General features: G+C 44.1%; 1 protein-coding gene and 1 long non-coding RNA gene across 2 annotated transcripts in view; both read right to left on the bottom strand.

Annotated features, from left to right (window-relative positions):
- Positions 1-19,462, bottom strand: part of CNTN1 (contactin 1) — a 664,003-nt gene extending 644,541 nt beyond the window's left edge. The window contains exon 1 of the mRNA XM_078674301.1: positions 19,428-19,462. The gene's annotated coding sequence lies outside the window, so the exon portion shown is untranslated. The remainder of the gene's footprint in view (positions 1-19,427) is intronic.
- LOC144816928 (uncharacterized) overlaps positions 19,461-25,205 on the bottom strand; it is a 436,599-nt gene continuing 430,854 nt past the window's right edge. Inside the window, exon 5 of the long non-coding RNA XR_013606930.1 lies at positions 19,461-19,524. This is a non-coding gene — a long non-coding RNA (uncharacterized LOC144816928). The remainder of the gene's footprint in view (positions 19,525-25,205) is intronic.

Below are 25,205 nucleotides of genomic sequence, written 5' to 3' on the forward strand. Positions count from 1 at the left end.
GGGCGGGGGGCCACCAGGAGTCGTCCCAGGCGGAGGGAGAGGAGCCCAGGATGAGAACTTCCGTCTTGTCTGTGTTCAGTTTCAGGCGGCTGGTCGTCATCCACTCGGCTACGTCTTTCATCCCTTCGTGTAGGTTGGCTCTGGCGGTGGCGGGGTCGTTGGTGAGGGAGAGGATCAGCTGAGTGTCGTCGGCGTAGGAGATGATGTTGAACTGGAACACAAGCAACCGAGGACCTGTTTTACCATAGTTAGGGCTCATCAGCCAGCTAATAGCTTGGTTCCAGTGACACAGTGTGCACGGGACACAGGTCTGGACATACTAGTCCCATCTATGTCATCACAGTAAAGTATACAAAAAATTGATGGATGGAATGCTTGAATTCATCTCAGCAAAAACTATAGATTGGGATGTGGCTCCAAGCAATCGCTAGTGGCTATGTTTAAGTCAAACACCCCATCCACCACTTTGTATTTTAATGCCCACTAGTGGGCCTGGAACACTTATTGTGCCACTCACTTAATTAGCCCCAGAAAACATATTTCAGGCCTGCTATTGTAGCCTGTGTTCAGTGTTAAACAGCCAATTTGACTTGGCAAAAAAAAGGCCTTAGCAGGTAAAAAACTAAAATTTTAGTACACATAAGTCACCTCTAAGGTAGGCCCAAAACAGCGCATGGGGCCGGGTGTAGTGTATGTAAGAAGTTGGACATGTACTTATATGTCCTGGTTGTGAAAACTCAAAAAATAATGACTCACTACTGTGAGGGCTACCTCTCCCATATGATACCATTGGGTTACTTTATTAACTTTAATAACTGATTGCAAGAAGAAGATCAGCACACACTTATTTCCAAACTCAAATCAATTTACTGAGATCATTATTCTCATGAAGTCAAATACAAGAGAAATTAGGATAGACATGGTGTAAAGACAATATACAGGGCTTCACAAAGGTCACCATTCAACACCTACTGCACCAGAGGGGAGCACTGATAGGGAGGATGAGAGGGGGACATAGGGTACGGACATCATCCAGGGCATCACCAAGGTTGTCACCCAGCTTCTTGCACAACACTGTGGACCATCAGAGAAAGAGCATAAGTGTACACGCAAGAGCTTTTCATGCACTCCTATGCAGAGTCAGACTAGTCTATAAGGCAACCAGGCAGTACCTGAAGGGCTGGTCTGACAGGTCCGTGTGTGGGCTGCTTTTTGGGCATTTGTGGGCCTGTTTAATGGCCTGGTGGGCCGATTTTTACTGTTGATTTCCATGATATTGCAAAACAAATCACTGCTTCAAGCATAAATGTATGCAGTCTCCCATACTTAGGAAAGCACTTATACAGAGCATCTTTACAAATTCAAAACTGCCCCAATTTGCAAACATGGGCTACATTTTTAGCTATTTAATGCACTTATGAGGGTCACTCTTATTTGGGTACCTCTGCCTATTTTCTGTTCCAGTTGGACCAAGCACCAATGGAACGCTAAACAACTAATAAATAAAAGAAATTTCATGATGTCAGCAGTGAAACGATACACCAAGCGAATCAAAAACAAGGGTAAACAGAATAAACTCCAGGAGAGGAACAGAGAAAAGGTACCACTAAAGAGCAGGAAAATAAGATTGACAAGAAAGCCAACTAATCATAAACTGGCTGGCTGTATAACATATTCAGTGATGCAGGGTTGCAACGGACACCCCCGCAAGGAGGGGGACTCCCCAGCTTGTAAGCTCGTAGGTATGGTTATTGCGGGGGAACCCTCACCGCTGCCTCATAAGGTTTCTTTATGCCACTGCAGTGTCTTTTGCGAGACCATAACAAAATGCTGGTCTATAATGAATATATGTATCACACAAAAGAGGCAGTTTAGTGTAATAGAACATACATTCTAATATTGATAAACATCTATGTTACTTAGGGTCTTTTATTCCTTCAAGCAAAATGTTACAGAACAAAAGAGAACTGCAGAAACAGAATATTCTAATAACAAATGTCTGGCGCCAAATGCAAATATGCAGCAGCTCCTTGAACCACGCCCCTTCATCCTTGAACAAAATTGTTTCATTCGATTTGGAGAAAAGCTAAATTAAAATAATCCCAGTTGTCACTGCCATGCAAAACATGTGAAATCACTTTAGCTATACTTTGGTTATAATCTAATATACGTATTCAATTCAATTAAAAGTATCTTCATTGGAGATTTACGTTTCAAAAACAAAAAAGCATACATACAAGAATCCATAAAAACAGTAATATACATACATTCAGGAAAAGTTGAAAACTCAAGAGACTATAAAACATCATTATTCATCCTGTAAACTCTATGTGCAAACTGTAGCTATTAAAAACATCCTACATTTGTAATGGGTAATGGAACAATAAAATATCTCCTGTGTGCATCATAAAATTTACTAAATATTATAAAGTGCAATGTGTCTTGCGGAGACTTTTTGTCGTCGCCGCAGGGACCCAAGGATTTAAGATCATAACAACCTCTAGGGGAGGCTAAATAAGATGTAATAGATTGAGTCTAAATCTTACGAGTACGAAAGTTAGATAAGGCTCCATAATCAATGAGGTAGTTACTTTTACCATGACACATTTCCAGACCTAATCTTTCTTCAACTCTGTCTCTGTAATATACATATTAATGCATTAACAGAGGTCTGCAAAGTGGAATATTGTTCTGGTGCATTAGGCAATGAGCAAGCCTGTGTTAGCAGATCTGGTGACCAAAGGGTGCACTATTGTTTCAATGCCCAATCAAAGTAATTTACTTTGTCTATCTAATATGAATTACACTTTGTAGACATAGATTCTTATTTTGTAGCCAATAAATATATATGTTTTTGTATTTTCAAATTAGTTATCATGTTTTGGCCCTCAATAAGTTTCACTGAGATAGTAATATGGTGTCGCAGATAAAAAGGATACAAGACATGAAGAGCTGCATCATCCGCATACGAAGTGATGGGCAAAAGTTTCTGATCCACCATAAGGGAAGCTGCATTGACAGATGTAAGGCCTGAATCTGTTTAATCAACTTATACAAAAAGGGGGGGTCATACACATGTTTGCCTGAACCCCGTTGTTGCACAAAAATAAATCAAATCTTAGGGGCCGATTCCGATCGGAAGGGCTCCGAACGATGGTCGGAGCCCTTCCGACTGAACCGGAACGCGTCCCACTGATTCCTTTCCGACCGAGCAATCACATGATACTGGAGGAGCCAGAGTGACCGAGAAGGGCTGTGGAAACTCCAGCCAGTCCAACCACCCACCAAGAGGCTGCCCAGCTCAAGTCAAGTACTGCTTGAAATGGGGACACCCCAATCACTTTGCAAAAGTGTATCCCAGTTCCAGTGGAAAGCCGGGTGGGAGTGTGAGAGGCCAAAGGTCTGCTAAAATTCATTAGTTGCCCTCAGAAGGGGGAGGAAACAGACAAACACCTGCCAGTGATGTTCAGTTGAGCACTTTTGAGAATCAGGATAATGAGGGGGAGGTGTTCATGATATTATGGGCTCAACAGTCAAAGGAGAAGGCCCACTCCCATGTGCCAAGTCGACATTGGCGGAGTTCCATGACGACACTCATTGACACTGGGATGTCGTGAACGTCATTGACCGTCAGCAATTCCTTAAACTAAACCCCAAGCCTGACATCACCTCAACCAAGGCGAAGATTTATATATATGGGTAAACTAACCCTATTCCTCTACAAGAAGTCACAGAGCTGGAGGTGGCTAATGGGCCTAACAAGCTACAGACCAATTTTCGGCTAACAAAACTGGGGCCCTGTTGGGTTTGCAGATGGTTGAGTATATGGATTTGGTATTTTTTGCTAAGCAGATACATCAAACTCAATCAGAAGATATTCTGGCTGAGTTTCTCAAACTATTTGAGGGGTTGGGATGCCTGAAAGGTGTTTAAGTTAACTGCACATCAAAACCTCCGTCCAATCTGTACCTTTTCATCTCCATCCACAGGTTGAAAAGGAACTGGAGCATCTGGAGCAGGATGTAGTCATAGGGTTACCAATCACAGGCCTTTGGTGTTGCCTTTGTCATTGCGCCAAAATCCATACAGCCTGGTGCCATACGGCTATGTGTGGATATGAGACTGCATTGCAAGGCTATTCGTAGTGGGAGGCACATCATCCCAACAATCGACGAGATGGTGGCTCACATGAACTGAGCCAAATGTTTTTCTGAAATCAACCTCAACTCTGGATATCACCAGCCAATAACGCTTTGTGGATCAGAGTGGAACAAGAGGACAATCTTGAGTGCTGTTTTCATCAATTCTTGAGAGAGTATTGCAGAACACCTAATAACACGACTTGTGTGCCACAAGCGATCTCATGATGAGGAAACCCATCCTAGATCTTGTACCAACTGGCCCGCGGTGGGAACCCACTACACTTGACACTTTCTCAGGGAAGCCACCAGTCTAGAGGCTCTGTTGTGCGTGTTACGTGCCCTGCGTACCTGCGTACCTGCGTGATCCCGTGACCTGACCTTACCGAAGGAAGGAGAGCCGAGAGCAGAGACGCACACGCGAACTCATCCTGAGAGCCTGACTCGTTTCTTAACTCCTGCCGGCTCGTGAAATCGGGTTGCCTGAGTAAAATTAAAGACACGGAAATTGGAATAAAAGTTCTGCAACTCGGCCGGAGGCCCCCGGCCCCCCGGCCCCCCCGGCCGCGTTAGTCAGCTCCTGGAAGCTGCTGTGAGCAAACTGGGGAAAAACGGATGTAGTGTCCCGTACCCAGCACCGTGTCCTCCGACCCTCCCCTCCTCCCCCCCCCCCCGGCCAGTGACTTATTGTACCAGCTGTAAGCAGTAAGTGGAGAGGCAGGGAGAGACGTCCAAAGCCTGAAGGGCGTGCACGAGGCAGTAAATCTGCAAATTAAATGTGCTGATCTCCAAAATTTGCTGGTATAAGGAATTGCGTCTTCTAGCTGCATTTTCAAGGTACAAAATAGGGAAGAGCACGGCGCAGGTACACGCACATGCACAAAGCACAACAGAGGTAAGTGGCAATAAGGGAGGCTCGCCTTTCTTCCCTTTTTCTTTTTATTTCCTTTTGTTTTTATCCTAACTCCTTAACTGGCACCCCTGTTCTGAGGACTGTGTTTAAATTAAGGGGTTGGCCCAGCGGGGGTATAGAGAGGTATTATTTCTGTCCTTTCCTGCCAGACGACTTGTGGCACCTTACCTCCTTGTGCAGCGGCCGGGCTTGGCTCCGCCACATCCTTCCTGCAATCGACCGGCCGGGCTTGGCTCCGCCGGTCGAACTTCAATTCCCAGCAGCCTTCAGGCGGAATTGACGACGCGAGTATCCAGCGCGCCAGGGGGCGCATAAAGCACTGGCAGGGGCCGAGTTCCCCGTATTATTTCTGTCCTTTCCTGCCAGACGACTTGTGGCACCTTACCTCCTAGTGCAGCGGCCGGGCTTGGCTCCGCCACATCCTTCCTGCAATCGACCGGCCGGGCTTGGCTCCGCCGGTCGAACTTCAATTCCCAGCAGCCTTCAGGCGGAATTGACGACGCGAGTATCCAGCGCGCCAGGAGGCGCATAAAGCACCGGCAGTTCCCTCGTCCCGCCGGACTAAGCCTGGACAAAGGGCGGGCCCTCTGTGGCCCTCAGTGGCCGAAGTAGGCTGGGCTGGGCCCATATACTTACATTATTTTTTGTTTAGACACTTTTTCATTTACTTTAGCTTGATAGCTTTTTATTTTTTCATTCATTCTTACACAGACATTAACTTGCTCACTAACATTGGAACTCTGATTCTCATTCTCCAATTGTCCTATTTTATATATTTTAAGCTGTTAAGTATTATCTTTCTTACTGGCACTGTGTTCTGACCACGTCTTGGATATAAGTCTAAGGATGACTGCTAAAAAGTTACGTTCTGGAAGACTCTTGGGGGGAAGGTCATGTGTTAAAACAAGATCTAACCCCCTTCGAAACAAGGAGTCAAAAAATCTCCAAATAAAGGGTCAATGCCAGCTATTCCAGTTATGGGAAAAGACTTTGGATAAAGATTTGTTGAAGGAGGCTGACCCTGAAGAAATTACTATAAATAAGAACATAGGGGTAGCTCTTTCTCTTGGTGCAGTTCATGTGGTAATTAAGAAGAGACCTGTTTTGATAGAAAAATTGAGTCCCGATTTACAAACTGGTGAGGGGTTTAATTTAAATCCGGGAGAAAGCTCTAGTACTGTTGATTTGCTTGCTTCTAGAATAGAGAATGTGCATCAAAATAAGGTCCTCTTAAAGCCTGACTCGTGTTTGACTAATGACTTAGTGGGACGTACCCAGCCAAAGGAGGTACGTAATGGTGAGTCCCTAGGGCTGGATATTGACCTGGAGTTGTGTGGTCGCTACCTAGCTGAAGGTTCATTGAAATTATTTGAAGCCACTAAGACCCCGATTGGCGCTACTCCTTCTGGCTTACAGCTGTATAGTAGCACCCCCTCCCTTAAATCTCAAGAAACATCTATGCAGTCTAACTTCTCAAAAAGCCCTGTGCTCAATATTTCAGGTATCGATCCTATTATACCACCAGGCTTGGATAGCCATGAAAAACCTATTTCGGAGTCATTGATTGTTCTGGAACATTTGTTGTCTTCGATATTACGATTATTGAGTAAATTTGTGGGGAGCTCAGACTGTGTTTTGGAATCTGTCACGCAAATATTAAAGGCTCTATTGCTTAGATTTCCAGAGAAGACATTGGAACCAGATCCTAGAGTGGGGTCGCTGGAACCGGTGTCCTCTGGTGCTTCTCCTTCCGGAAATAACCCTTTGTGCATGCCTTATAATTCTGATCAAATTACTTCGGGGGTCCCAGCCAGAAGTGAGCCTCCTCCTGTCCCTAAATTTTCAGCTTATAATTGTATAAGGGATTCTGATCTTGAAATTGTAGAAGAAGATGGGGTTTCCGGAGATTATAAACTTGATAAAGCGCTCTTCCCAATTTTCATGCCGGAATCCAAGGGTACTGAGAATGAAGAAAAAGAAATAATAGGGAAGCACAAAAGGTGTAGAGGAAAAAAGAGAAAACCAATTCGCAGATATAGGAAAAAAGGGTGAGACAAATAATATTTGAGAATTCCCAAGAACAGTCAACTTTTCTACCTAGTATGGAAGAGCCAGTTAAGGGGTTCTTGAAGCAAGACTCTAATAATTGTATCCCCGATATCCAAGTTCCCTCTGCAGAATGCAATAAAACTATCCCTACTTGTGCTATCTCTACTATAGGAGGACTGCCCCTTGAGGGGGGGGAGCTTTGAGTCTCCTTCCCAAAAAAGAAATGACAAAGTAAGCATCATCTGTCCCAGTAGTCCTTAATCCAGCTGATCCTATTTTTCATTCCCTGGCGGAAGGTACAATCTGTTCGCAAGATCCACGTGGAAAAATTACGGAAGATTTTGTAGATACAGTGATTCTTGATTTTCTTCCGTTGTTTGACCGCGATGCGGCATTAAATAGAACATGGTTACTTAAATGTTTTAGAGATATAGAGAGCCTAAAATTAATTAAATCAAATGATATTGATTTGGTTTCTATGTCAAGAATTGATAATACATCTCATACTAGGGTAACGTTCTATTCTAAGCTAATAGTGAACCTCATCTTGAATCAAGCTGAAAACTTCCAAAGTCGAGGAATTGATGTGATACCTGTTTTGGCGAATGGTGGAGATAGATTCTGTGAAAATAGACCTGTTCAACAGGGCTTGGGACAAGCAGGTCACCCCCCTTTCTTTGAGGAATTAAAAATATGTGTATTAAAAACTAAACGGCTAGTGTCCCATGTAATTCCTGCCCCGCAAAATATTGACAGCACTTCAAGAGAGGATAACAATCAATGGAATTGGCTTCCTGGGGCTTTATTAAGTAAATCAAAAGATAACCCAAAGCTATTTCCTAACCTTTAGCAGTAGCTTAAAAATCCTCTCCTGGAATGCTGCGGGGTTCAACAATAGTCCTGAAAAACTACAATATCTTCTTTCATTGAACCCCGATGTGATCTGTATCCAAGAGACCTGGTGCACAGATAGAATTGATATGGGGAGGGACTATTTTGTGCTTGAGGTCGCAGCCTCCCCTTCTAAGAGAGGGCATGCAAAAGGAGGAATTGCGTGCCTTCTCTCGAATAGAATAAAGTGGAACTTCTCCCATTATGTAGATCAGAGTAATCTCTTTCAGGCGGTCTCCCTTAGTAGCCTTGGTAGTGGGGAAAATAAAAACACACTGGTTATAATAAACGCTTATATCCCCCCTGAGGAATGTTACAACAGTGTATTAAAGAAAGTTTTTAATTTTATTGAAAAGATAAAGCAGACAATAATTACTCCTCAGGTGCTGTTAGTGGGGGATTTCAATTGTAGAGTTTCTAATTATAGCTTAGAGCTTTTTAGAAATAAATCCAAAGAGGAAGCCCTTTTGATTCCTCAAGCTCTTTTCCCTGATAAAATCAAAACTAATAAAAGAGGGAAAATGCTGTTGGAAGAATTGTTTCTCATGGAGGGGCTAATAGTGAACGGTAGGCTCCCTTCTGATGTCCCAGCAAAATATACCCATAAATCCAGCACAAGTGAGTCCATTTTGGACTATGTAATCACAGACTACCACACTTTCTCATTATTTAGAGATCTGGTAGTTTCAGAGAATATATTTAGTGATCATAGGTTGATAACTTTAAACCTTTTAATACACCCTCCTACATCTGACCCGTGGTCACTCAATTTATTTATTTATTTATTTATTTAACGATTTGTAGAGCGCCTGGTGACCCGGAGGCATCCCCGCGCTGTAAGAACTTGAGTTGGCCAAAGGGGGAAGTGGGCTTATTTTGGAAAGAGAAGGGTTTTAAGCTGTTTGCGGAAGCGTAAGTAACAGGGTTCCAACCGCAGACAGCGGGGGAGCGAGTTCCAGCGTGAGGATGCTTTTACTGAGAAACGCCGCCCTCCAGTGCGTACCCTCCTGAATTTGGGGACATTAGCCAGATGCTCGATGTCCGAGCGCAGGGGTCTCGAGGCTTTGTACGGGGTGACCATGTCTCTAAGAATGGAAGGGCCTTGACCCTTAAGGAGTTTGTGGGCGATGCACATTGCCTTAAACTCGATCCTCTCTCGCACTGGGAGCCAGTGGAGCGCCTTAAGCGCTGGTCTGGCAGAGGCTCTAGAGGGAAGGCTCATCAGCAGTCGGGCAGCCGCATTTTGGGTACGTTGTAGCTTGGTCAGAGTATTTTCGGGGGCTCCTTAGTAGACGGCATTGCAGTAGTCCAATCGTGCAAGCATCAGTCCTTGAACCAGGAGTTTCCTAGATGGGGGAGGAAGCAGCGGAAGGATCTTACGGACTGATCGCATGAGTCCGAAGCAGGTTCCCGCTGTTTTGGTTGCCTGGGTTTTCATAGACAGGTCTGGTTCGAGCCAGACCCCCAGACTCTTAATTTCCTTCTTCGGGGCGGGCACCTCACCCATAGCAGCGGGCCAAACAGATGGTGGAATTGCTTACCATTTCTTGCCCATCAGCATGACTTCAGTTTTAGACCCGTTGAGTTTGAGTGAGTACTCGCTCATCCAGAGGTGGATTTCCTGGAGGCATTGCAGGAGGTTGTCTGGCCAGTGGTCAAGGTGTGAGAGCGAGACGACCAGTTGCGTGTCGTCCGCATAGCTCACAATCTTGATGCCAAAGGGGGCAACGATGTCCTCTAGAGGGGCCATATAGGCATTAAATAGGGTGGGACTAAGTGAGGACCCCTGGGGCACCCCACTAGTCAGAGGCAGGGAATCAGAGCGGGAATTGCCATCCCAGACCTGGAAGGAGCGGCCCGACAGAAATGACTCTATCCATGCCAACGCAGTGCCCCCGAGTCCCGCCCTCGCCAACCGGTGGAGCAAGACACGGTGGTTCACCGTGTCAAAGGCTGCACTCAGGTCCAGGAGGATCACTGCTACTGACCCCCCTGAGTCTAGAATGCACCTTGCCTCCTCGATGACTGCGAGGAGGGCGGTGTCCGTGCCTTGGCCAGGACGGAACCCAGTTTGGGACTGACGCAACAGGTTATTGGATTCCAGGAACTGGGATAACTGGGCGTTGACCAGTTTCTCGGCCATTTTGCTGATGCCCGGGAGGAGCGAGATCGGTCTGTAGTTGGCCAGATTGGTGGGGTCTAGTTGGGGTTTTTTAAGAAGGGCTTTAACTACCGCTCCCTTCCAGCTGGGAGGGACGGAGCCTTGGGACAGCGAGGTGTTGATCAGCTCCATGATTGGGGACGCGGTCGCAGGGGCAACTGCTTGCAGGAACCTCATGGGGGCAGGGTTGCACGGGGAGCCGCTTTTTACCTTGGCCAGAGTATTTCCAACCTCGTCCAGCGAAACCGCCCTAAAAGCGGTCAGCTGTGGGTGGGAGGTGTCTCCTGGACGGATGGCAGGCGTAGCGTTGTCCCTGTCGGTTGGCTGGGTAGACTGCGGGAGTGAAGCTAGGATGTGGGAGATTTTGGAGTCAAAGTAGTTTGCAAGTTCATTGCTCCTGTCTGGAAGGGTCCTGTAGGGGGGTTGTGGTATTTTTAGGAGCTCTTTGGCAATGAGATAGGATTCCCTCGCTGAGTTGGTGGCATTTTTTATCCTCTCATCGTAGTAAGAGGCTTTAGTGAGTTTCAGAGCGGATTTATATGCTCTCACCGACCCTCTGTAGGCTTCCTTACTAGAATGGAGCCAGTCCTTCCTCCACAGTCGCTCCGCTTTTTTACATTCCTTGCGGAGGGTTCTGAGCTCTGGGCTGAACCAGGGGGCTGACCCTGTCTTTCCGCTTTTATCTTCGCGGGTTTTTATAGGGAGGATGGAATCGAGAGAGTTGGAGATCCACTTCCTGAAATTGCTGTCTGCTATGATAGGATCCTCTGAGGGAGCGGGGGTAGTTGATTCCAGGGCTCTGGCCCAGTCCTCTGTTGAGAGTCTGGACCATGCCCTGTCTTGGATATACGTGACCGGCTTGTGGGGCTTCCTAAATTCTCCTGGCCAAAAGAGAGGGACCAAAAAGTGGTCCGTCCAGGGGAGGGGGCAAGAAGCTTTGGCCTGGAGGGTGTGAACATTCGTAAAGACTGGGTCTAGCAGGTGGCCCTTGATGTGGGTGGCCCCAGAGTTGGCCAGTTGGAGACCATAGGCAGCCAAGTCTAGAATCAGGTCGGCGGCCCCTGTGTCTAGGGCATCGTCAAAGTGGATATTAAGGTCCCCCAGCACAGTGAAGTTGGGGGTGGAATGGGCCAGTGCTGATATAGATTCAAGTAGGGCGCTAGCAAAGGGGCCAAAATGCCCGGGGGGGCGATACACCAGGAGGCCTACCAGTGAAGTTGTCGGGGCCAGCTGGATGGTAAAGTGGCAGCTCTCTGAGTCCATGATATGTGCGTCGCTGATTCTGCAGGAGAAGTGATCTCTATGCAGGATGGCTAGTCCGCCTCCTCTGCCAGAGGGACGTAATTGGGACTGGATGAGAAAACCCGGGGGCAGGGCTAAGACCACATCCGAGTCCGAGTGTGTGGTGAGCCACGTTTCCGTGAGGAACAGAATGTCAAGCTCGTGGTCCACAAGCAGGTGATTGATGAGCAGGGCGTGCATGGGGAGGGACCTGCAGTTCAGTTCTGCAAGTTTTAGGTCGGTGCCTGGGTGAGTTGTAGGTGGGCTGGGTGGCAGAGTGTACAGTTTATAAAGAGTCCATCTGAGTCATGTACATAGTTACACAATGTGTTGTTTGTAGGTCTAAGACTTAGAAGGGCGCGGCGCGAGTAACTCACCCTCTTGATGACTGGATCCAGCATAGGGTCTGGCCCTGAGCCCGTTCGAGCGCGGACGGGCGCAGACGGGCTTGCCTTAGGCGCTCCTTCGGCGCGCAAACGGCGCTCCCGCTGCGTTCGTCCGCTGCGCTTCCTGGCCAGGCACATTTTATGGCTGGTTGCTGGGGGGAACGGAAATGGTGATACGGTACATTTTCATAAGAAGTCTGGAAGATGTTTTTGGGACTCTAAAGCCATAAAGGGCCTGGGACGTATCCTTGAGAAAAATATGTTAGAATCAAATAATTGGAAAGGGTCTGAATTAATACTTTTTGAGGACTTAATGAAGAAGATCAACTTGGTTGGTAAAAAAATCACATTCGACGCCAAAAAAGATCCTCCCTCCAAGATCGATTACTCTCCTCAATAAGGAAATAAATAAGTTAGTGCGGGAGCAATATCTATGCAGATCATCTGAAAGGCTCCGCAAAATTGATTGTTTAAAAAGAAGGAGAAGTAGGATTAAGAAAAAGATAAAAAAAGAAAAAGAAGACTCTCTCCCTATAGTTTACGGGAGGCAGTGGTTCATGGCAAAGTTAGACAGTTTTGGTCTCTTATTGGGGAGGGTTGTGGCGCAAGAGTTGGTCCCCGCCCAATTCCTATTTCTGAATCGTCATGGGTCAATTATATCTCCACTTTATTTGCTATGAATGGGCAGTTGGTGGAGCATAGGGGCCTAAGTATTGAGCTTGACTCCCCAATAGAGTCCCCTTCAGAAAGAACAATTGAACAGGCGATTATGGACATGCGTACTTCAGGAGCCATGGGACCCGATGAACTCCCGATATCTGTCTTGAAACAGGAACCAGTATTATGGAGTAAAATACTGTTTCCTGTCTTCAGATTTTGCTTTAATAAGAAAATTATCCCCGCATCTTGGAAAGGGAGTATACTGGTGCCACTGTTCAAAAAGGGCGATAGGGATATTCCAAAGAATTATCGTCAAATAGCCCTCCTCGATGCAATTGGAAAAGTTTTTACTAAATGTCTGTTATCCTTAATTAATGATTGGGTCGATGCGAATCACATTTTACCCCTAGAACAAACCGGCTTCCGCAAAGGGCACGGCACCCTAGATAACCTCACTGCACTTCAGATTATTTCTGAAAAATATGTTAGGGTTCGTGGGGGATATGTGTACACCGCATTTATTGACTTCTCCACGGCATTTGATAAAGTGGATCGTCCCTTGCTGTGGAGAAAGCTGTCTGCTATGGGCATGCCTCCCCATTTGCTTGATCTGGTGCAGGTTTTACATACTGATACATGGTGTCGTGTTCTGCAAGGTGGAGAAAGGGGGTTATCACGTGTCATTCCATCAGTTAATGGATTAAAACAAGGTTGTCTTCTTGCCCCACTGCTTTTTTCACTGTATATCGCAGATCTTCCTGCATCTATTTCCTTGAGTGTTGGTATAGCCCCGGTTGTAGGGGGAACCCCTATTTCCTGCTTACTATACGCAGATGACATTATAATACTGGATTTAACACCTAAAGGGTTGGCCAATCGTCTTCGTGCACTTCATCTTTTTGCCGAAGCCCAATTCCTGAGGATAAATACAACAAAAAGCAAAATTATGTGCATTGCAGGGAGAAAAAAGTTAAAATACAAGAATTTTGAGTGGACAGTTGGTGGCCAAAAATTGGAGGTGGTAAAGTCTTATGTTTTTTTAGGGAAAATCATTTCCAATAATTTGAGTGATAAGCCCCACACTGATAACAATACCCATAAAGCCCTATCCCAGGGAAAAGGCTTGAGTGTGTTATACTCAGCCACGGGGAGAAGACATTTCAATTGCCTACTGGAAGTTTTTAGGGCAAAAATTCCTTCTTCCCTTTTGTATGGAATGGAATTGGTCGATTTAAAGCAATGGGATTTTTTACATTCTGTAGAAGGGAAGTTGTTAAGATCTTTATCTTCTCTTAATACCGCTTGTTCAGTAGCTGCCTGCAGACTTGAATATGGCCTTCGCAGTAGTTGGGTGCAGGGCCTTGCAGCTATAGTACGGTGGGTTGCCAGTTTAGCTAGAGGAGAAATGGGTTCACTAAGAAATCTTATGAAGGTTGAACTTCTGGGCAGCTTAAAGGAGTATTCGCAAATTGTTAAAAATTTTAGAAAGGCGGCTGTCCTTCTCCAATTGGAAGAGAGCACACTTTTTACTGTTTCTGCTGTACAGTTAAAAACGCTTCTGAAAAAGGCATCCTGGGACCTCAGCTTTAAAATGGATATGGAGGCTATGTATCTTAAAAAGGGAGCTAACCATCTTACTGACTCGTATGTTAGTAAAGTTATGCAACCTTATGTCGCCTGGAATTTACCACATGGCATTCGGCGATTTTGGTTCCTCCTAAGACAGGATTTGTTGCCATTAAACAATCTATTGGCAAAGTGGTATGGTACTCCTGCAATTTGTAATTTTTGCAACTTATCCACCCAGGACCGCTTGCATGTTCTCTTCACTTGTCCTGTACTGCGCCCATTTCGGTATAAGTGGTTAAGATATGTATGCTTGCAATTGGGTATAACCCCCGAAATGAAATTTTCTGCTTTAACATTTTTAACTTTTTTTAATGCTTTTTAGCTATTTATTGATGGCTTTTGTAGTTTGTGAATCTGAGTATTTCATGCTTTGTGAACATTGTAGATGTCTGTCTTGCATCGAATGGATTTTGTATTGTAAATGGTTTTTATGTGGACCTCCTCGGAGTTCCAAAACATAATAAAGAAATTTAATCTTTGACACTCAAGCTGTCCAGAAAAAAGGAGCAGCCAACAATGAAGAGGCAAGTAGGAAGCGAAAAACAGTGGCGCTCAAGATCAGGGAAGGTGATTTCGTGTTTATTCACAACCCAGGGTGGAAATTTCGTACTCCTTTTGAAAGAGAGATGTGGCAAGGAGTAGGAGTATGTGGGACTATGGTCACAGCTAAGAGAGGTGGTGTAGAAGAAGTATCATGGAATGTGCCATGGTTCAAGAGGGTCTCTCAGATGGCATCAGCTTCAGTAGAGGAAGACTCGTCCTATGTAGCAGGTGAAAGGTCCATTGAGACACTCTGAAAGGAGACCTGGAAAAGGCGACAGAAGTGAAGTTGTGGTAGGGGAACAATCATGAACATCAGACAGTGGTGGCCGAAAAGTAAAAAGGTCCAGGAGGGGAGATTAATAATAATTTGAAAAACGTATTTGACGCTGCCGGCCGCCTCTCACTTTGCTCCTGCTGGCAGTTTCCTGGGTCCCAGCAGCCCTGGGACAGATTCCCAGCCAATCCCTATGCTGCCGAGCAGAGCAGAGACTGGTCTGAGAGGGCGGAAAAGACACCCTGCTCAGACCAGGGAGTCTGTGGGGGGTTTTCCAGCCCAGCTGCTGAATGCTGTCAGGCTGGAGAAACCTAAGTGCCCATGTGTGTTTTGGTCGGCCTGAGACAGCCGGACAAACGCACAAGAGCACTTAGGGATTAGGGAGTACACAAGCACACCTCCTCCCCCTCCCATGCCCCGCCCCTCCATGCACAAGCTGGGAAAGAAAAAATAAATTGAAGCTAGAGCATCGTTTTAATTTTCCTTTGCTTGACTGCGCCAGGCAGGGGGGCAACGCTCCTCCGCCATTGCGGAGGAGCCACCACTGACGTCAGATGCTCATCCTGCACCTAGTGAGTGGGAAGTGTCTAACTGAAGTCATCCATACAATCTGAGAGCTAACCCTCGACACAGTCAGAAGCTGAAAGACTTTGTGTGCTGAGTTATTGCATTGTAGACTTGTATTCCTGCATATTGCATTTTGCTTTTCAATGTCTTTCTTTCTTGTTTTGTTTACTTTTAAAGGTTACAAGGGATGTAGTGAACCACCCTGCCTGTACTCTACATTGTATCCCTCTACACCCGAAGGGCTGAGTTTGGCCCGAGAGATTAAATAAAGGTGCCGGGGCGACTCGTGGCCTGAGCACGTAACAGCTATGAGTGTGTGCTGTGCATTAGCCGGGCCTGCTGTGAGGAACATTCCACCGGGTCCCAGGTCACCCCACTACAGACAGCTTGTAAATGGCAAGGAAAGGTCAGGGAAGGCAAAGCAGAATGAACCCGTATTACCAAAGCATACTTATATGTCGACGCGAGTAAATGAATACAGTGATCCAATGCCCTAAGCCCTACGAAAACAACCCAGACTTTACATCAGTCAGCAACCCATTGCTTTCATTCACCCCTGCAGCAGGCATTGGCCCAAGACAGGGGGACACGTTGCCAAATCCCAACAGCATACAAAAGATGAAATCTATCTGCCGATTAAAAAACTAAAGGACGTTTGTAGAACAATTTTATCACAAGCGTGTGACTGCTGGTCATGAGTCACATGTTTTTTGTGTTATTTTGCAATATACTAAGAAGCAATGCCTTTGATGTTTTTCCAGTGAAATACTATGGAGGATGCAATTCCAACAGATTCATTTTTTTTTCTAAAGTAACAAGAGAGTGACCCATATGTCCTTGTGAACTGGGCAATTCCAACAGAGGCCTATTGCCCGGTTATGCGTTTTGAAATGTCATTGCGACGAGGCATTCTTTCTTAAAATATAACACATCGCCATTCTTAAAATAAAACACGTGGCCATTCTGTATTCTCTAATATATTTTATGTAAGTGGTGGTAATGCTTTACTGGGATCTTGTGGTCACTTTCTCAAGAAATGCTACTATAAATGAATGAACCATGGAGGTTGATGCACTAAAATACCAGTGGTAGCACAGAATGTTTGTCCCCCAGTAGCATCACATATTTCATCCCTCGTCTTGTTCTGCATATAAATCACTGCTAAATTTGCATTTGAGTCAATAGTGGTGGTCTTTATGCGTGGCTACAAGTCCTGAAACTGAAGCTCACTCCGGCAACTGCAAGCACATACACGCATAGATTCACACACAATGAAAATATGGGATGCTTTGTTTTAATACACAACACCTTTATTTTGACTTTAAAGTGATTCTTTCACCCACTACCCTCCAAGGAATACTTTCTCCAATACAGCTCAGTGATGTCCAACACTCAGTTCTAAAATCACCATTCAGATGTAGGACTGAGACTTCCATTATCCCACAGCGTTTTTGCAAATGCCCAATCCTTGAAACTGTGTAACATGTCTGACTCTTTGGAATCAGACACCATCATTCAATAGTTCGCACCACATCCTCTTAAGTCATGATTCATATTTGCTACATTTGGCAGTGTATTGGGGTCCTGTTGTAGAAACTGATGTCAACAAGTATGCTACCCTACATATAAGTTGTTCTTTCTTCTGGACTTTGCCTAGTTGACTGATCTGTACCCTGGTGGTTACAGCTAACGTAAAGTTCCACAAACCACACATACACCACATCGATGGTATCCAGCTGGACACTGCCTTGGACAATGCAAGGAGAATCCAACCCTGTTGTGAAGCACTAGCGGGCTTATCCAGTACCACGCTGCAGCTTCCTGCTGCACAGATAAGGATAAAAGGTGAGTTTCTTATTCAGCTTATGCATGGTCTAACGCACAAGCCACCCATTTATTTTACTCTCTGCCTGGCAAAACCAGGATTGTCCCACCGAGTATAGAGTGCAGTCATATTTCTTCTTGATGATAATTCAGACCTACAACACATGTATGTAAATCAAAATGAAGAGACTTGGGATCATAAATAAAAGAAATGGCAGTTGTCCAGGATTGGCAATTACATCTCCAAAGGCCTCAGAAAACTTCTAGCAAGATTTGCGTTGCAGTTCAGTGTTAATACATTCAGGTACCCATTCTAAGTCGTGAGCTAAATTCAGATCCCTTGTTCACAAAGTTTGAGTAGGGATGGGAATTCCGAGAAATGTGAAGTTTATCACATCACTGCAGTTTTCCGTATAGATTTCATCAGGACAAACCCGGTAAAATTAAATGGGTGAAAATATCTGGAAAAAAAGCAACAACAAAAAAATAATAGTTTAGCATGTTATACCTGTTCTCTGTTTTCAAAATCTGTGATAGGGTGTATTACCCCACCCTGCAGCATCAGCATTTATCAGGTGTGGTAAATACCATCTTTACTCAACACTACCGGAGTCAGGCGTGAGTGGATCATTTCTTTCTATTTTCAACGGAGTCCAGGCCTCATACTCCAGTTGCTCGTTTCTTCCTAGTCATACTATGTGCGCTGTCTCACTTTCCGTACATAGAAATGTCTGTCTTTCTGAGTTGATTGTCTACATGTAATTCAACTTCTTGGTGACTGAAACAGTACTCTTTTAAAATAACATGTTCATCTTTAAATATTTCCAAATATCTCCATATCCTCTAAAATGATGTTGTCCAGGCAGTACCTACCTACTTATATCACATAGCCTAGTGTATAGCACTTTTGCAATGTCCATTCCAGCAAGAGCAATAATACCTGTAAACATATTTGGTAAAATGTTCAGTCTATTACTCTGCAATCCAACAAATTATATACGAATTTAATTTGTAACTTTGCCATTTGCTGTCATTATTTTTACAAATGTGATCCGTCCTCATTTTTCAGTCTTAAAGATAAATATATTCAGTTACTGTATCATTTGGCAGGTAAATATATTTTGAGGTGATAACTTCGATATTTTATTTTCTTCTTTGATTGAAAGATATGCAGGCTTGACCCAAATCATGTTATATACAATGCAGTGCATTTGTCTCAGTGCTAGGCATGGGAAGTCCAAACCCTAGGCTCTAACTTGCACTCACACAATCATTGCAATGTCTTCGTTCCTAGCCCGTTCCCCTCCCTACCCAATGGCCTTGAAGCATTTCTATGTCAACTTGCAAGTTGAACCAAAACATACCTGACTGAGCACATGAAGATATCACCCTTGAAATGTCATATGTTAATTTGGTATTTAAAACACGGTTCTATTATATCAGAGGAAGTATTTCAGCTACATACTATTTATTCAATAAAGAATCACACAATTTTCTTAAGTGGATAGTAACCAAAATATTTTCATGAAAACTGCAAAAGGATGCTGCAGATAGAGTGCAAGAGCGACATTACATTTTTAGACATCAAAACGTGCAATTGCAACAATAATGAACATCAGCGTCAAACCTACAGCCAACGAAACATAGAACTTTCGAGAACTAAACATAATGTGTATATAAACATTTGTCCTGAAGCTCTATAATGTAACAGGGAATTACTTTTCAAATGAAAGAAATCAAAGTGTACCTATAATGAAACGATTGTCCTACGGGTAAAACACAGACCAGCTCTGCTGCAACGAATATTGCAAGCCATCCACAGTCCACACACGCGGGTCCCTCCCTCCACCCCGCTCTGTCAGGAAGCCACTGTACCAGCAATCAAATACGCTTTAACTTCTAAATGAAGGCGCCCATTTTAGAGGCAGCCCCTGCCTCCCAATGTTTGATTGATAAAATGACGCCACATAATCAGCGCCTGGCACCCCTGGGAGCAGGATGCAGGCACTAGGTACACGTTACTACTTCTGTCGCATCACCATAACTCTGCGTCAGCACATTCTAGATTCTGCAATCACAGGACGAACCGTAAAAAAAACCATCAACCTACCTGAGATGCTGGGCTGTGTCTTGTCCTCCAAACCTTCCACGATATCATTTAATGCAGGCTGCACCAAAACGCCCCACACACTGTAGTCTGCGCCCTCCTGCAGCAGAAAGCAAACGGAAACAAACGACTTCAAGCAGTGACCTCGGAAAAAGCGCACAATTCCTCACTCAAAGTCAACCTTCAACATAAAACAGATTACAGGAAGGGGGAAGACTAGGTCTGAGGAGGGCAGGTCTGCCTGCAGACCAGGGAGGGTTCGTGGCTGCAAAGGCTGGGATGTACTCTCTTAAACAGGCTGCCCCGGCTCCGCGGCTCCCAGGGCGCCTGGAAATATGAAGCATTTCACTGCAGTCACTTTCTGCGAGCTGTTCCTGTTCCAGCAATATCCCAGCCCTCTCGCGCTGCGCCGAGGCTGGGGAGGGAGCCCAGCATGCATAATTCATGCATTAAAATCTTCTGTGTACTTCCTGTAGCCACTGCTAGATCCAGTAATGGGCTATTGATCACTTCATCGCTAAAAACAGTCGGGGCTAGGTAATTGGTTTGTGGCAACAGAGAATACGCTGGCCAAAGGGTTGCAGTCAGAGGCGCCCCTCCCCGGCTGCAGCACTCAGTCAGAACCCCAGGACACCGTGCAAGACATGACATTTACATACTGCAGATGCTTTAATCCGGGCTCTGCCTCCGCCCTGTCCTTTAGGAAACTGCTGCATCATGCTTTCGCCCATCAAATGGGAACCTGCATCAAGGGATGGTGATCTTCCATATATATCCCAAAATGACTCCAGAATGTAGTAAAAGCAGCAATGCTAGATGAATATCTGCATATATTAATATATCGTTCGTGTTGCATACATTTCATGTAGTAAGTGATTTTAGAACAGAAAAATACGTCATCTAGTGGCATGCATATATTTGCTAACAACGTTCTTCAAATGAAGAATTGAAATTGATTAGTTCATGTGGGTCGGCACTAGGCAGCCCTTTAACAGAGCCATTAACTGCAGCCAGGTATTTGGAGGGCAGATCTACGGCGGGCAATTGAAGGGCAGAGAGGAAGGACTAGTGTACACTTATTTCTCGGCAGCTACACCTGGAAATTGTGCATTTTGCGCTGCTGACAATTTTTTACTACTGTGCAAATACACAAAAAGTGCATCTTCACAAAAAATCTGTGTGTGTGTGTGTGTGTGTGTGTGTCAGTGCTATGGGTACATACACATTTCAGTTTTTAATGTATAGGCTAAACAGTTATGTATGCAACATGTCGATCCCAAATTCCAATCTCTGATCACCAGCCCATCTTCTGCTAGAAAAATATGATCTATCAGACAACTAGACAGTCACAGTTCAATGGAGACAATCAGAAGGTAAGCCTTTTCATTTGTAAGTATTTTTAGGTCTAGATTGGTAGAATACATACATCTGTCCTGTTGGTATTCATTCTTTAAAGTATAGATAGAGTGGGTTTTCTCTCCACCCAGTGGTGATTTACCCTATTACCACATATTATTGGCAATTTCGTGCATCAATCTGTCTCCTATGGAGTGTTTACACTTCAATGTACGAAGGACTATTTTACATCTCGAAATTATAATGAAGCATCACACATAATAGTGTTTACCCCACGCATGCATTTTACACAGGAAATAATCAATTTTTGTTTTGTTTTTACATTGCAGCTGGCTTTTTAATTGTTTTAGTCAGGGCATGTTTTCCCTGTCTGTCTTCCCCATTATCTCTGCCCTATATGTCTTTCCTATTGACTTTCCACTTATGTTTATCTCCCATTGTTTATTGTCCCTGTGTGAAACTTACTGTGGCTTTCTCCACTTGTCTCTTACCCTTTGTTCTTCCTCCTCTCTTTTCTTGTAACAAAAAAGGTGTGTTAAAGGTAATATGTCTGCCTTTATCAGCAATCTTCTGCAAATACATGAACTATAAACTTCTATTTTAAGTGTTTGTAAAGTAAAGCCAGACCAGTTATCTTTTCTAATGCTTGTTTCTATTGCACATCATCAGTGGTGTTAAAAGGATGTTATGGGTCCTAGTGCAAGCAAGGAAAATGCTGTCACCACCATTGCTATTTGGGTAGTAGTAAACTACATACGAATCTGAATTCATTTGCCTTCCTCAGGTCCCTGACCCCGGTGCCATTGTACCTTATGCACCAATAACAGCTAGGGCCCTTGGGCTTCATGACCAATCAGTGTGCAAAACATCTGAGTGATTAGGAATGGGCATCTTCTGTCCCTTACAGTGCAAATTCTTCTGCACAAGGTAACCCATAAACCAGCATGATCATTCAACAAGATGTCTGTCTTATTTAATGTGTGGAAAGTGCTTTTCATTGTGTGATAACCACCTTTTATTTTCTATTCTCCTCTTGTTGCCCCATCTCCTAGGTTAAAATGTGATATCAAACTGTATGCCAAAGTGTTAGCTGACAGAGTGATCAATGTGATATGGGCTTGGTGTACAAAGAGCTGTAGTAGAAATAAAGTTCCCATAGGTTATTGCAAATATTTTATTTTGTGAGCATGTTTCCATTAAACAAGACATTTATACAAAAATCACACTTAATAGCCACGCAATTGAAACTAGTGTCTCAATCATTCTTTACAGCTCGATCTTAAGAGCTGAAGTTTTCTAGCAGGGGTACCAGTGCCTTTCCCTCTTCATCAAGTGGAGCTTAAACAGGGCTCATATATGTTATCATAAAGGTGCTAACCGCCTAATGTGAGAAATTGCTCTTCTCATCCATGAGATAAAATGTAGTATTTTATTTAACTTAATAATGTTCAGTGAATGCATTTTGTTTTAACTAAAAATCTTCAATCTATTTCTTCCTACAACATGGACATGTAGTGCCTCCTAGATTGTGTTTGCTGGGCATGATTTCAAATGATATTCCCCTTTAGATGGTCTTTTGAGTTTACATCTGGGCATCACCTAATGTTCCTCGGCCTTGACTGTTTTGAGCAGTCTACTCTGCTGCTTAACACTCAATAATTTCTTCCACAATCAAACAACCCAGCTATCATTTCAAGAATGCCCAACCTTTGTAATGGCCCCTTAGCTGGAGCTCCAGCTAATGCTTTATTAGAGTAGATGATTTCAAAAACCTTATTTAATCATCCATGTAACAAGCTACTCAAGCAAATAAAGCGTGTCTGCTTGAATGCATTTTACACTGCATGATATTGTTAAAGAAACAATTCAAGGTGTTGGGGGAAATATCCATTACAAGTGAATTGATCGATTTTTCCAATAGTTATGTCAAGCTGACCAGCCTCTAGGTTACCCTGTGCTTACATTTTCTAAGTGGTTCTAAAAGCCACCTTTCTCCATCCTCTGGAATCATTATAGTTTCTGGTAGTTCAATTAACTATTTTAACGGTGCATCTCCTGTGTGTCAAACATGTTAATATTGTATGATGCATTCCATCAGGATGGATTTCCATATGTACCCTAGGGGCTACTGCTTTTTTCCTTTTGTAAATCGCTTTCTCCCATCTCCACTTCACTTCTTACACTGCATCTTATCTGTGGTCCTTGATGATTGGTCTCCTGTGGATACTGGACCAATGCCTTGGTTTGAAAATGATATTCACGAGTCGTACTTGTTTTGTATACATTATGCACACATGGCCATGACTAAATATAAGCACAGCCCTGCCTTAAATGACTCATCTACATGTTGGCACACATATGCCCGTTGTTATATGAAATAACTTCAGTTTAAGAAACCGTATCTCCGTAATTTCCATAAAGCGGTGTGAAATCTTCGGGCAGGTGGAGTTTTTATCTTCACACAGGTGAATTTAAAATACAACTTTGCTTGGCTCGCTTTTCACACATGTGGCCCACACAACTGGACTTTTTTACACTGATTGGAAGTCATGAGATTGGAAAAGCTAAGGGGTGTGTGAGGAGGATGGGTTAGGGAGAACAGGAGGAGCTCGACCCGTGGGAATGTACAGGGTGTGACGGGAGGGGTATGCTCATCCATTTCAAAGGAGGAGGGGGCTCAAGAGGCCACAGATATGTGGGTTATGGAGAAGGGCTGCAGCTGAACAGTGTCCCCTCTTACAATAGGAACCCTTCACCACTGACACAAATTAATTGTTGGTGCGCCTCTTTTTTTTTCTTTCAATTTTCTTATTTCAGAAAACTTGCAGATATTTTTTTTAAAAATCGAAATTAAAGAAATCTAGTGAAATCCTGCATCCTCAAAATTTCAGAAACAAAGGTCTAGAAAAGTACTTCATAATATTAGCTGTGTTACTCCAGGTTTCATTCCTGTTGTTTCAGACGGTATAATATGCAACTTTATTTACAGTGTAATTGGTCAGATTAAGTAAAACTCTCAGCTTTTTCAGTCAAACTCTGACAGTGTTGGTGAAGTCTTTGGATGCCTCTAGTGACTCCAACTGTGGAAAAGGCTTAACATACATGCTGCCTAGGGGCACATGAAACGTTTGTCATGGGCAGAAAGTACCAAGGCACTAGACAGAAAGCTGGCTACTTCTTTATTAGGCTCTGAAACATCATCGATATCCCAAGATCCATACAACTAAAATCGATTCATTTAGAAATGAGGCGATCATAAAAAATATTCGAATCCTCTCTTGCTCCTGTAAATATAGGTTTGGTGGTTCTTTGTCTGAGAAGAAATACCTGCTAAAAGTATACTCAAGATTTTCCCAGCATGCAGATTCCCAGCAGGTAAAATACTATAGTAACCTCATAGGCCAATTCTGATTTGACCTGCCCTCAGTTTGCTATTGCTTGTTGCCTTGGTATTTCTATGTAGCTCCTGGTAAGATTCATAACTGCGCACAGGATGTCTATCTTCAGGGCAGGGCTTGGGACATCTTCCACGGAAGGTGCTCGCAGGAGCAACAGCTCAGTTGATTGTGGACCTGCTCTCTATAGTGGGATTTGAGACAGGCATCTACACTTCAATTGGTATTGGTGGCTTGCTTATGCTTCTTAAACAGTGTGCCTGTGTTCCCTGTCTGGCCACACTGTTACTATTCCACCTATCTAGATTAAGCTTTTCTAAGTTTTTCACTCTGCCACAGGTCCACTTGCCTGGTTTGTAGTACTGCAATCATTCTAAAACTTGCAACAAGGTTACTCCTGCTCACTCTGCCCATTTACTTTAGGGTGGTGGTGCAGATACCCTGAACAACTTTGGAATGTCACCTTTCTGACGCTTTCACACCTCATGCATAATCCCATATTTGGGTGAGCTGTCACATATCCCCTTTGGGGCTGAAGTCTACCAAGCCAGTTCATGAGGCCCAGAGGAAACAGTGTCATCTAGCACAGGTGAATTAAGTGATTACGAGAAGTCTTAACCTACACACCCAAACATGCACAGTGGTCAGGGGCACTAACTTCCAACTCCCCAGGTTTTGAAATATCATTTTCACCTTACAAATGAATTATTAGGTGAAAGCCCTCATATACGTAGCTACAGTATGTGGAGACTAATGCATCTTTCTCTTCATTGATTCATCTAAAAGTGACCAATGGGTTACAACAAGAACAAAACAAAGCATAAACACGTTTTGGAACTTTAAAAAGCAGACTTCAATGTGATCTAGTGCATCTTCATAAGGCATCCAGACATATTAAAAGACCTCTGGATCATGCAGAAGGTATGTAGCAAGATTAATCCAGGATAATGCCAGAAGCTGGTCCCTTCACTCCATACCAACCACAAATCACAGCAAAGTAGCAAACTATTGATCCTTTAACCAATATTTG

The sequence above is a fragment of the Lissotriton helveticus genome, chromosome 1_1 (assembly GCF_964261635.1).
Source record: "Lissotriton helveticus chromosome 1_1, aLisHel1.1, whole genome shotgun sequence".
NCBI classification, from domain to species: domain Eukaryota; kingdom Metazoa; phylum Chordata; class Amphibia; order Caudata; family Salamandridae; genus Lissotriton; species Lissotriton helveticus.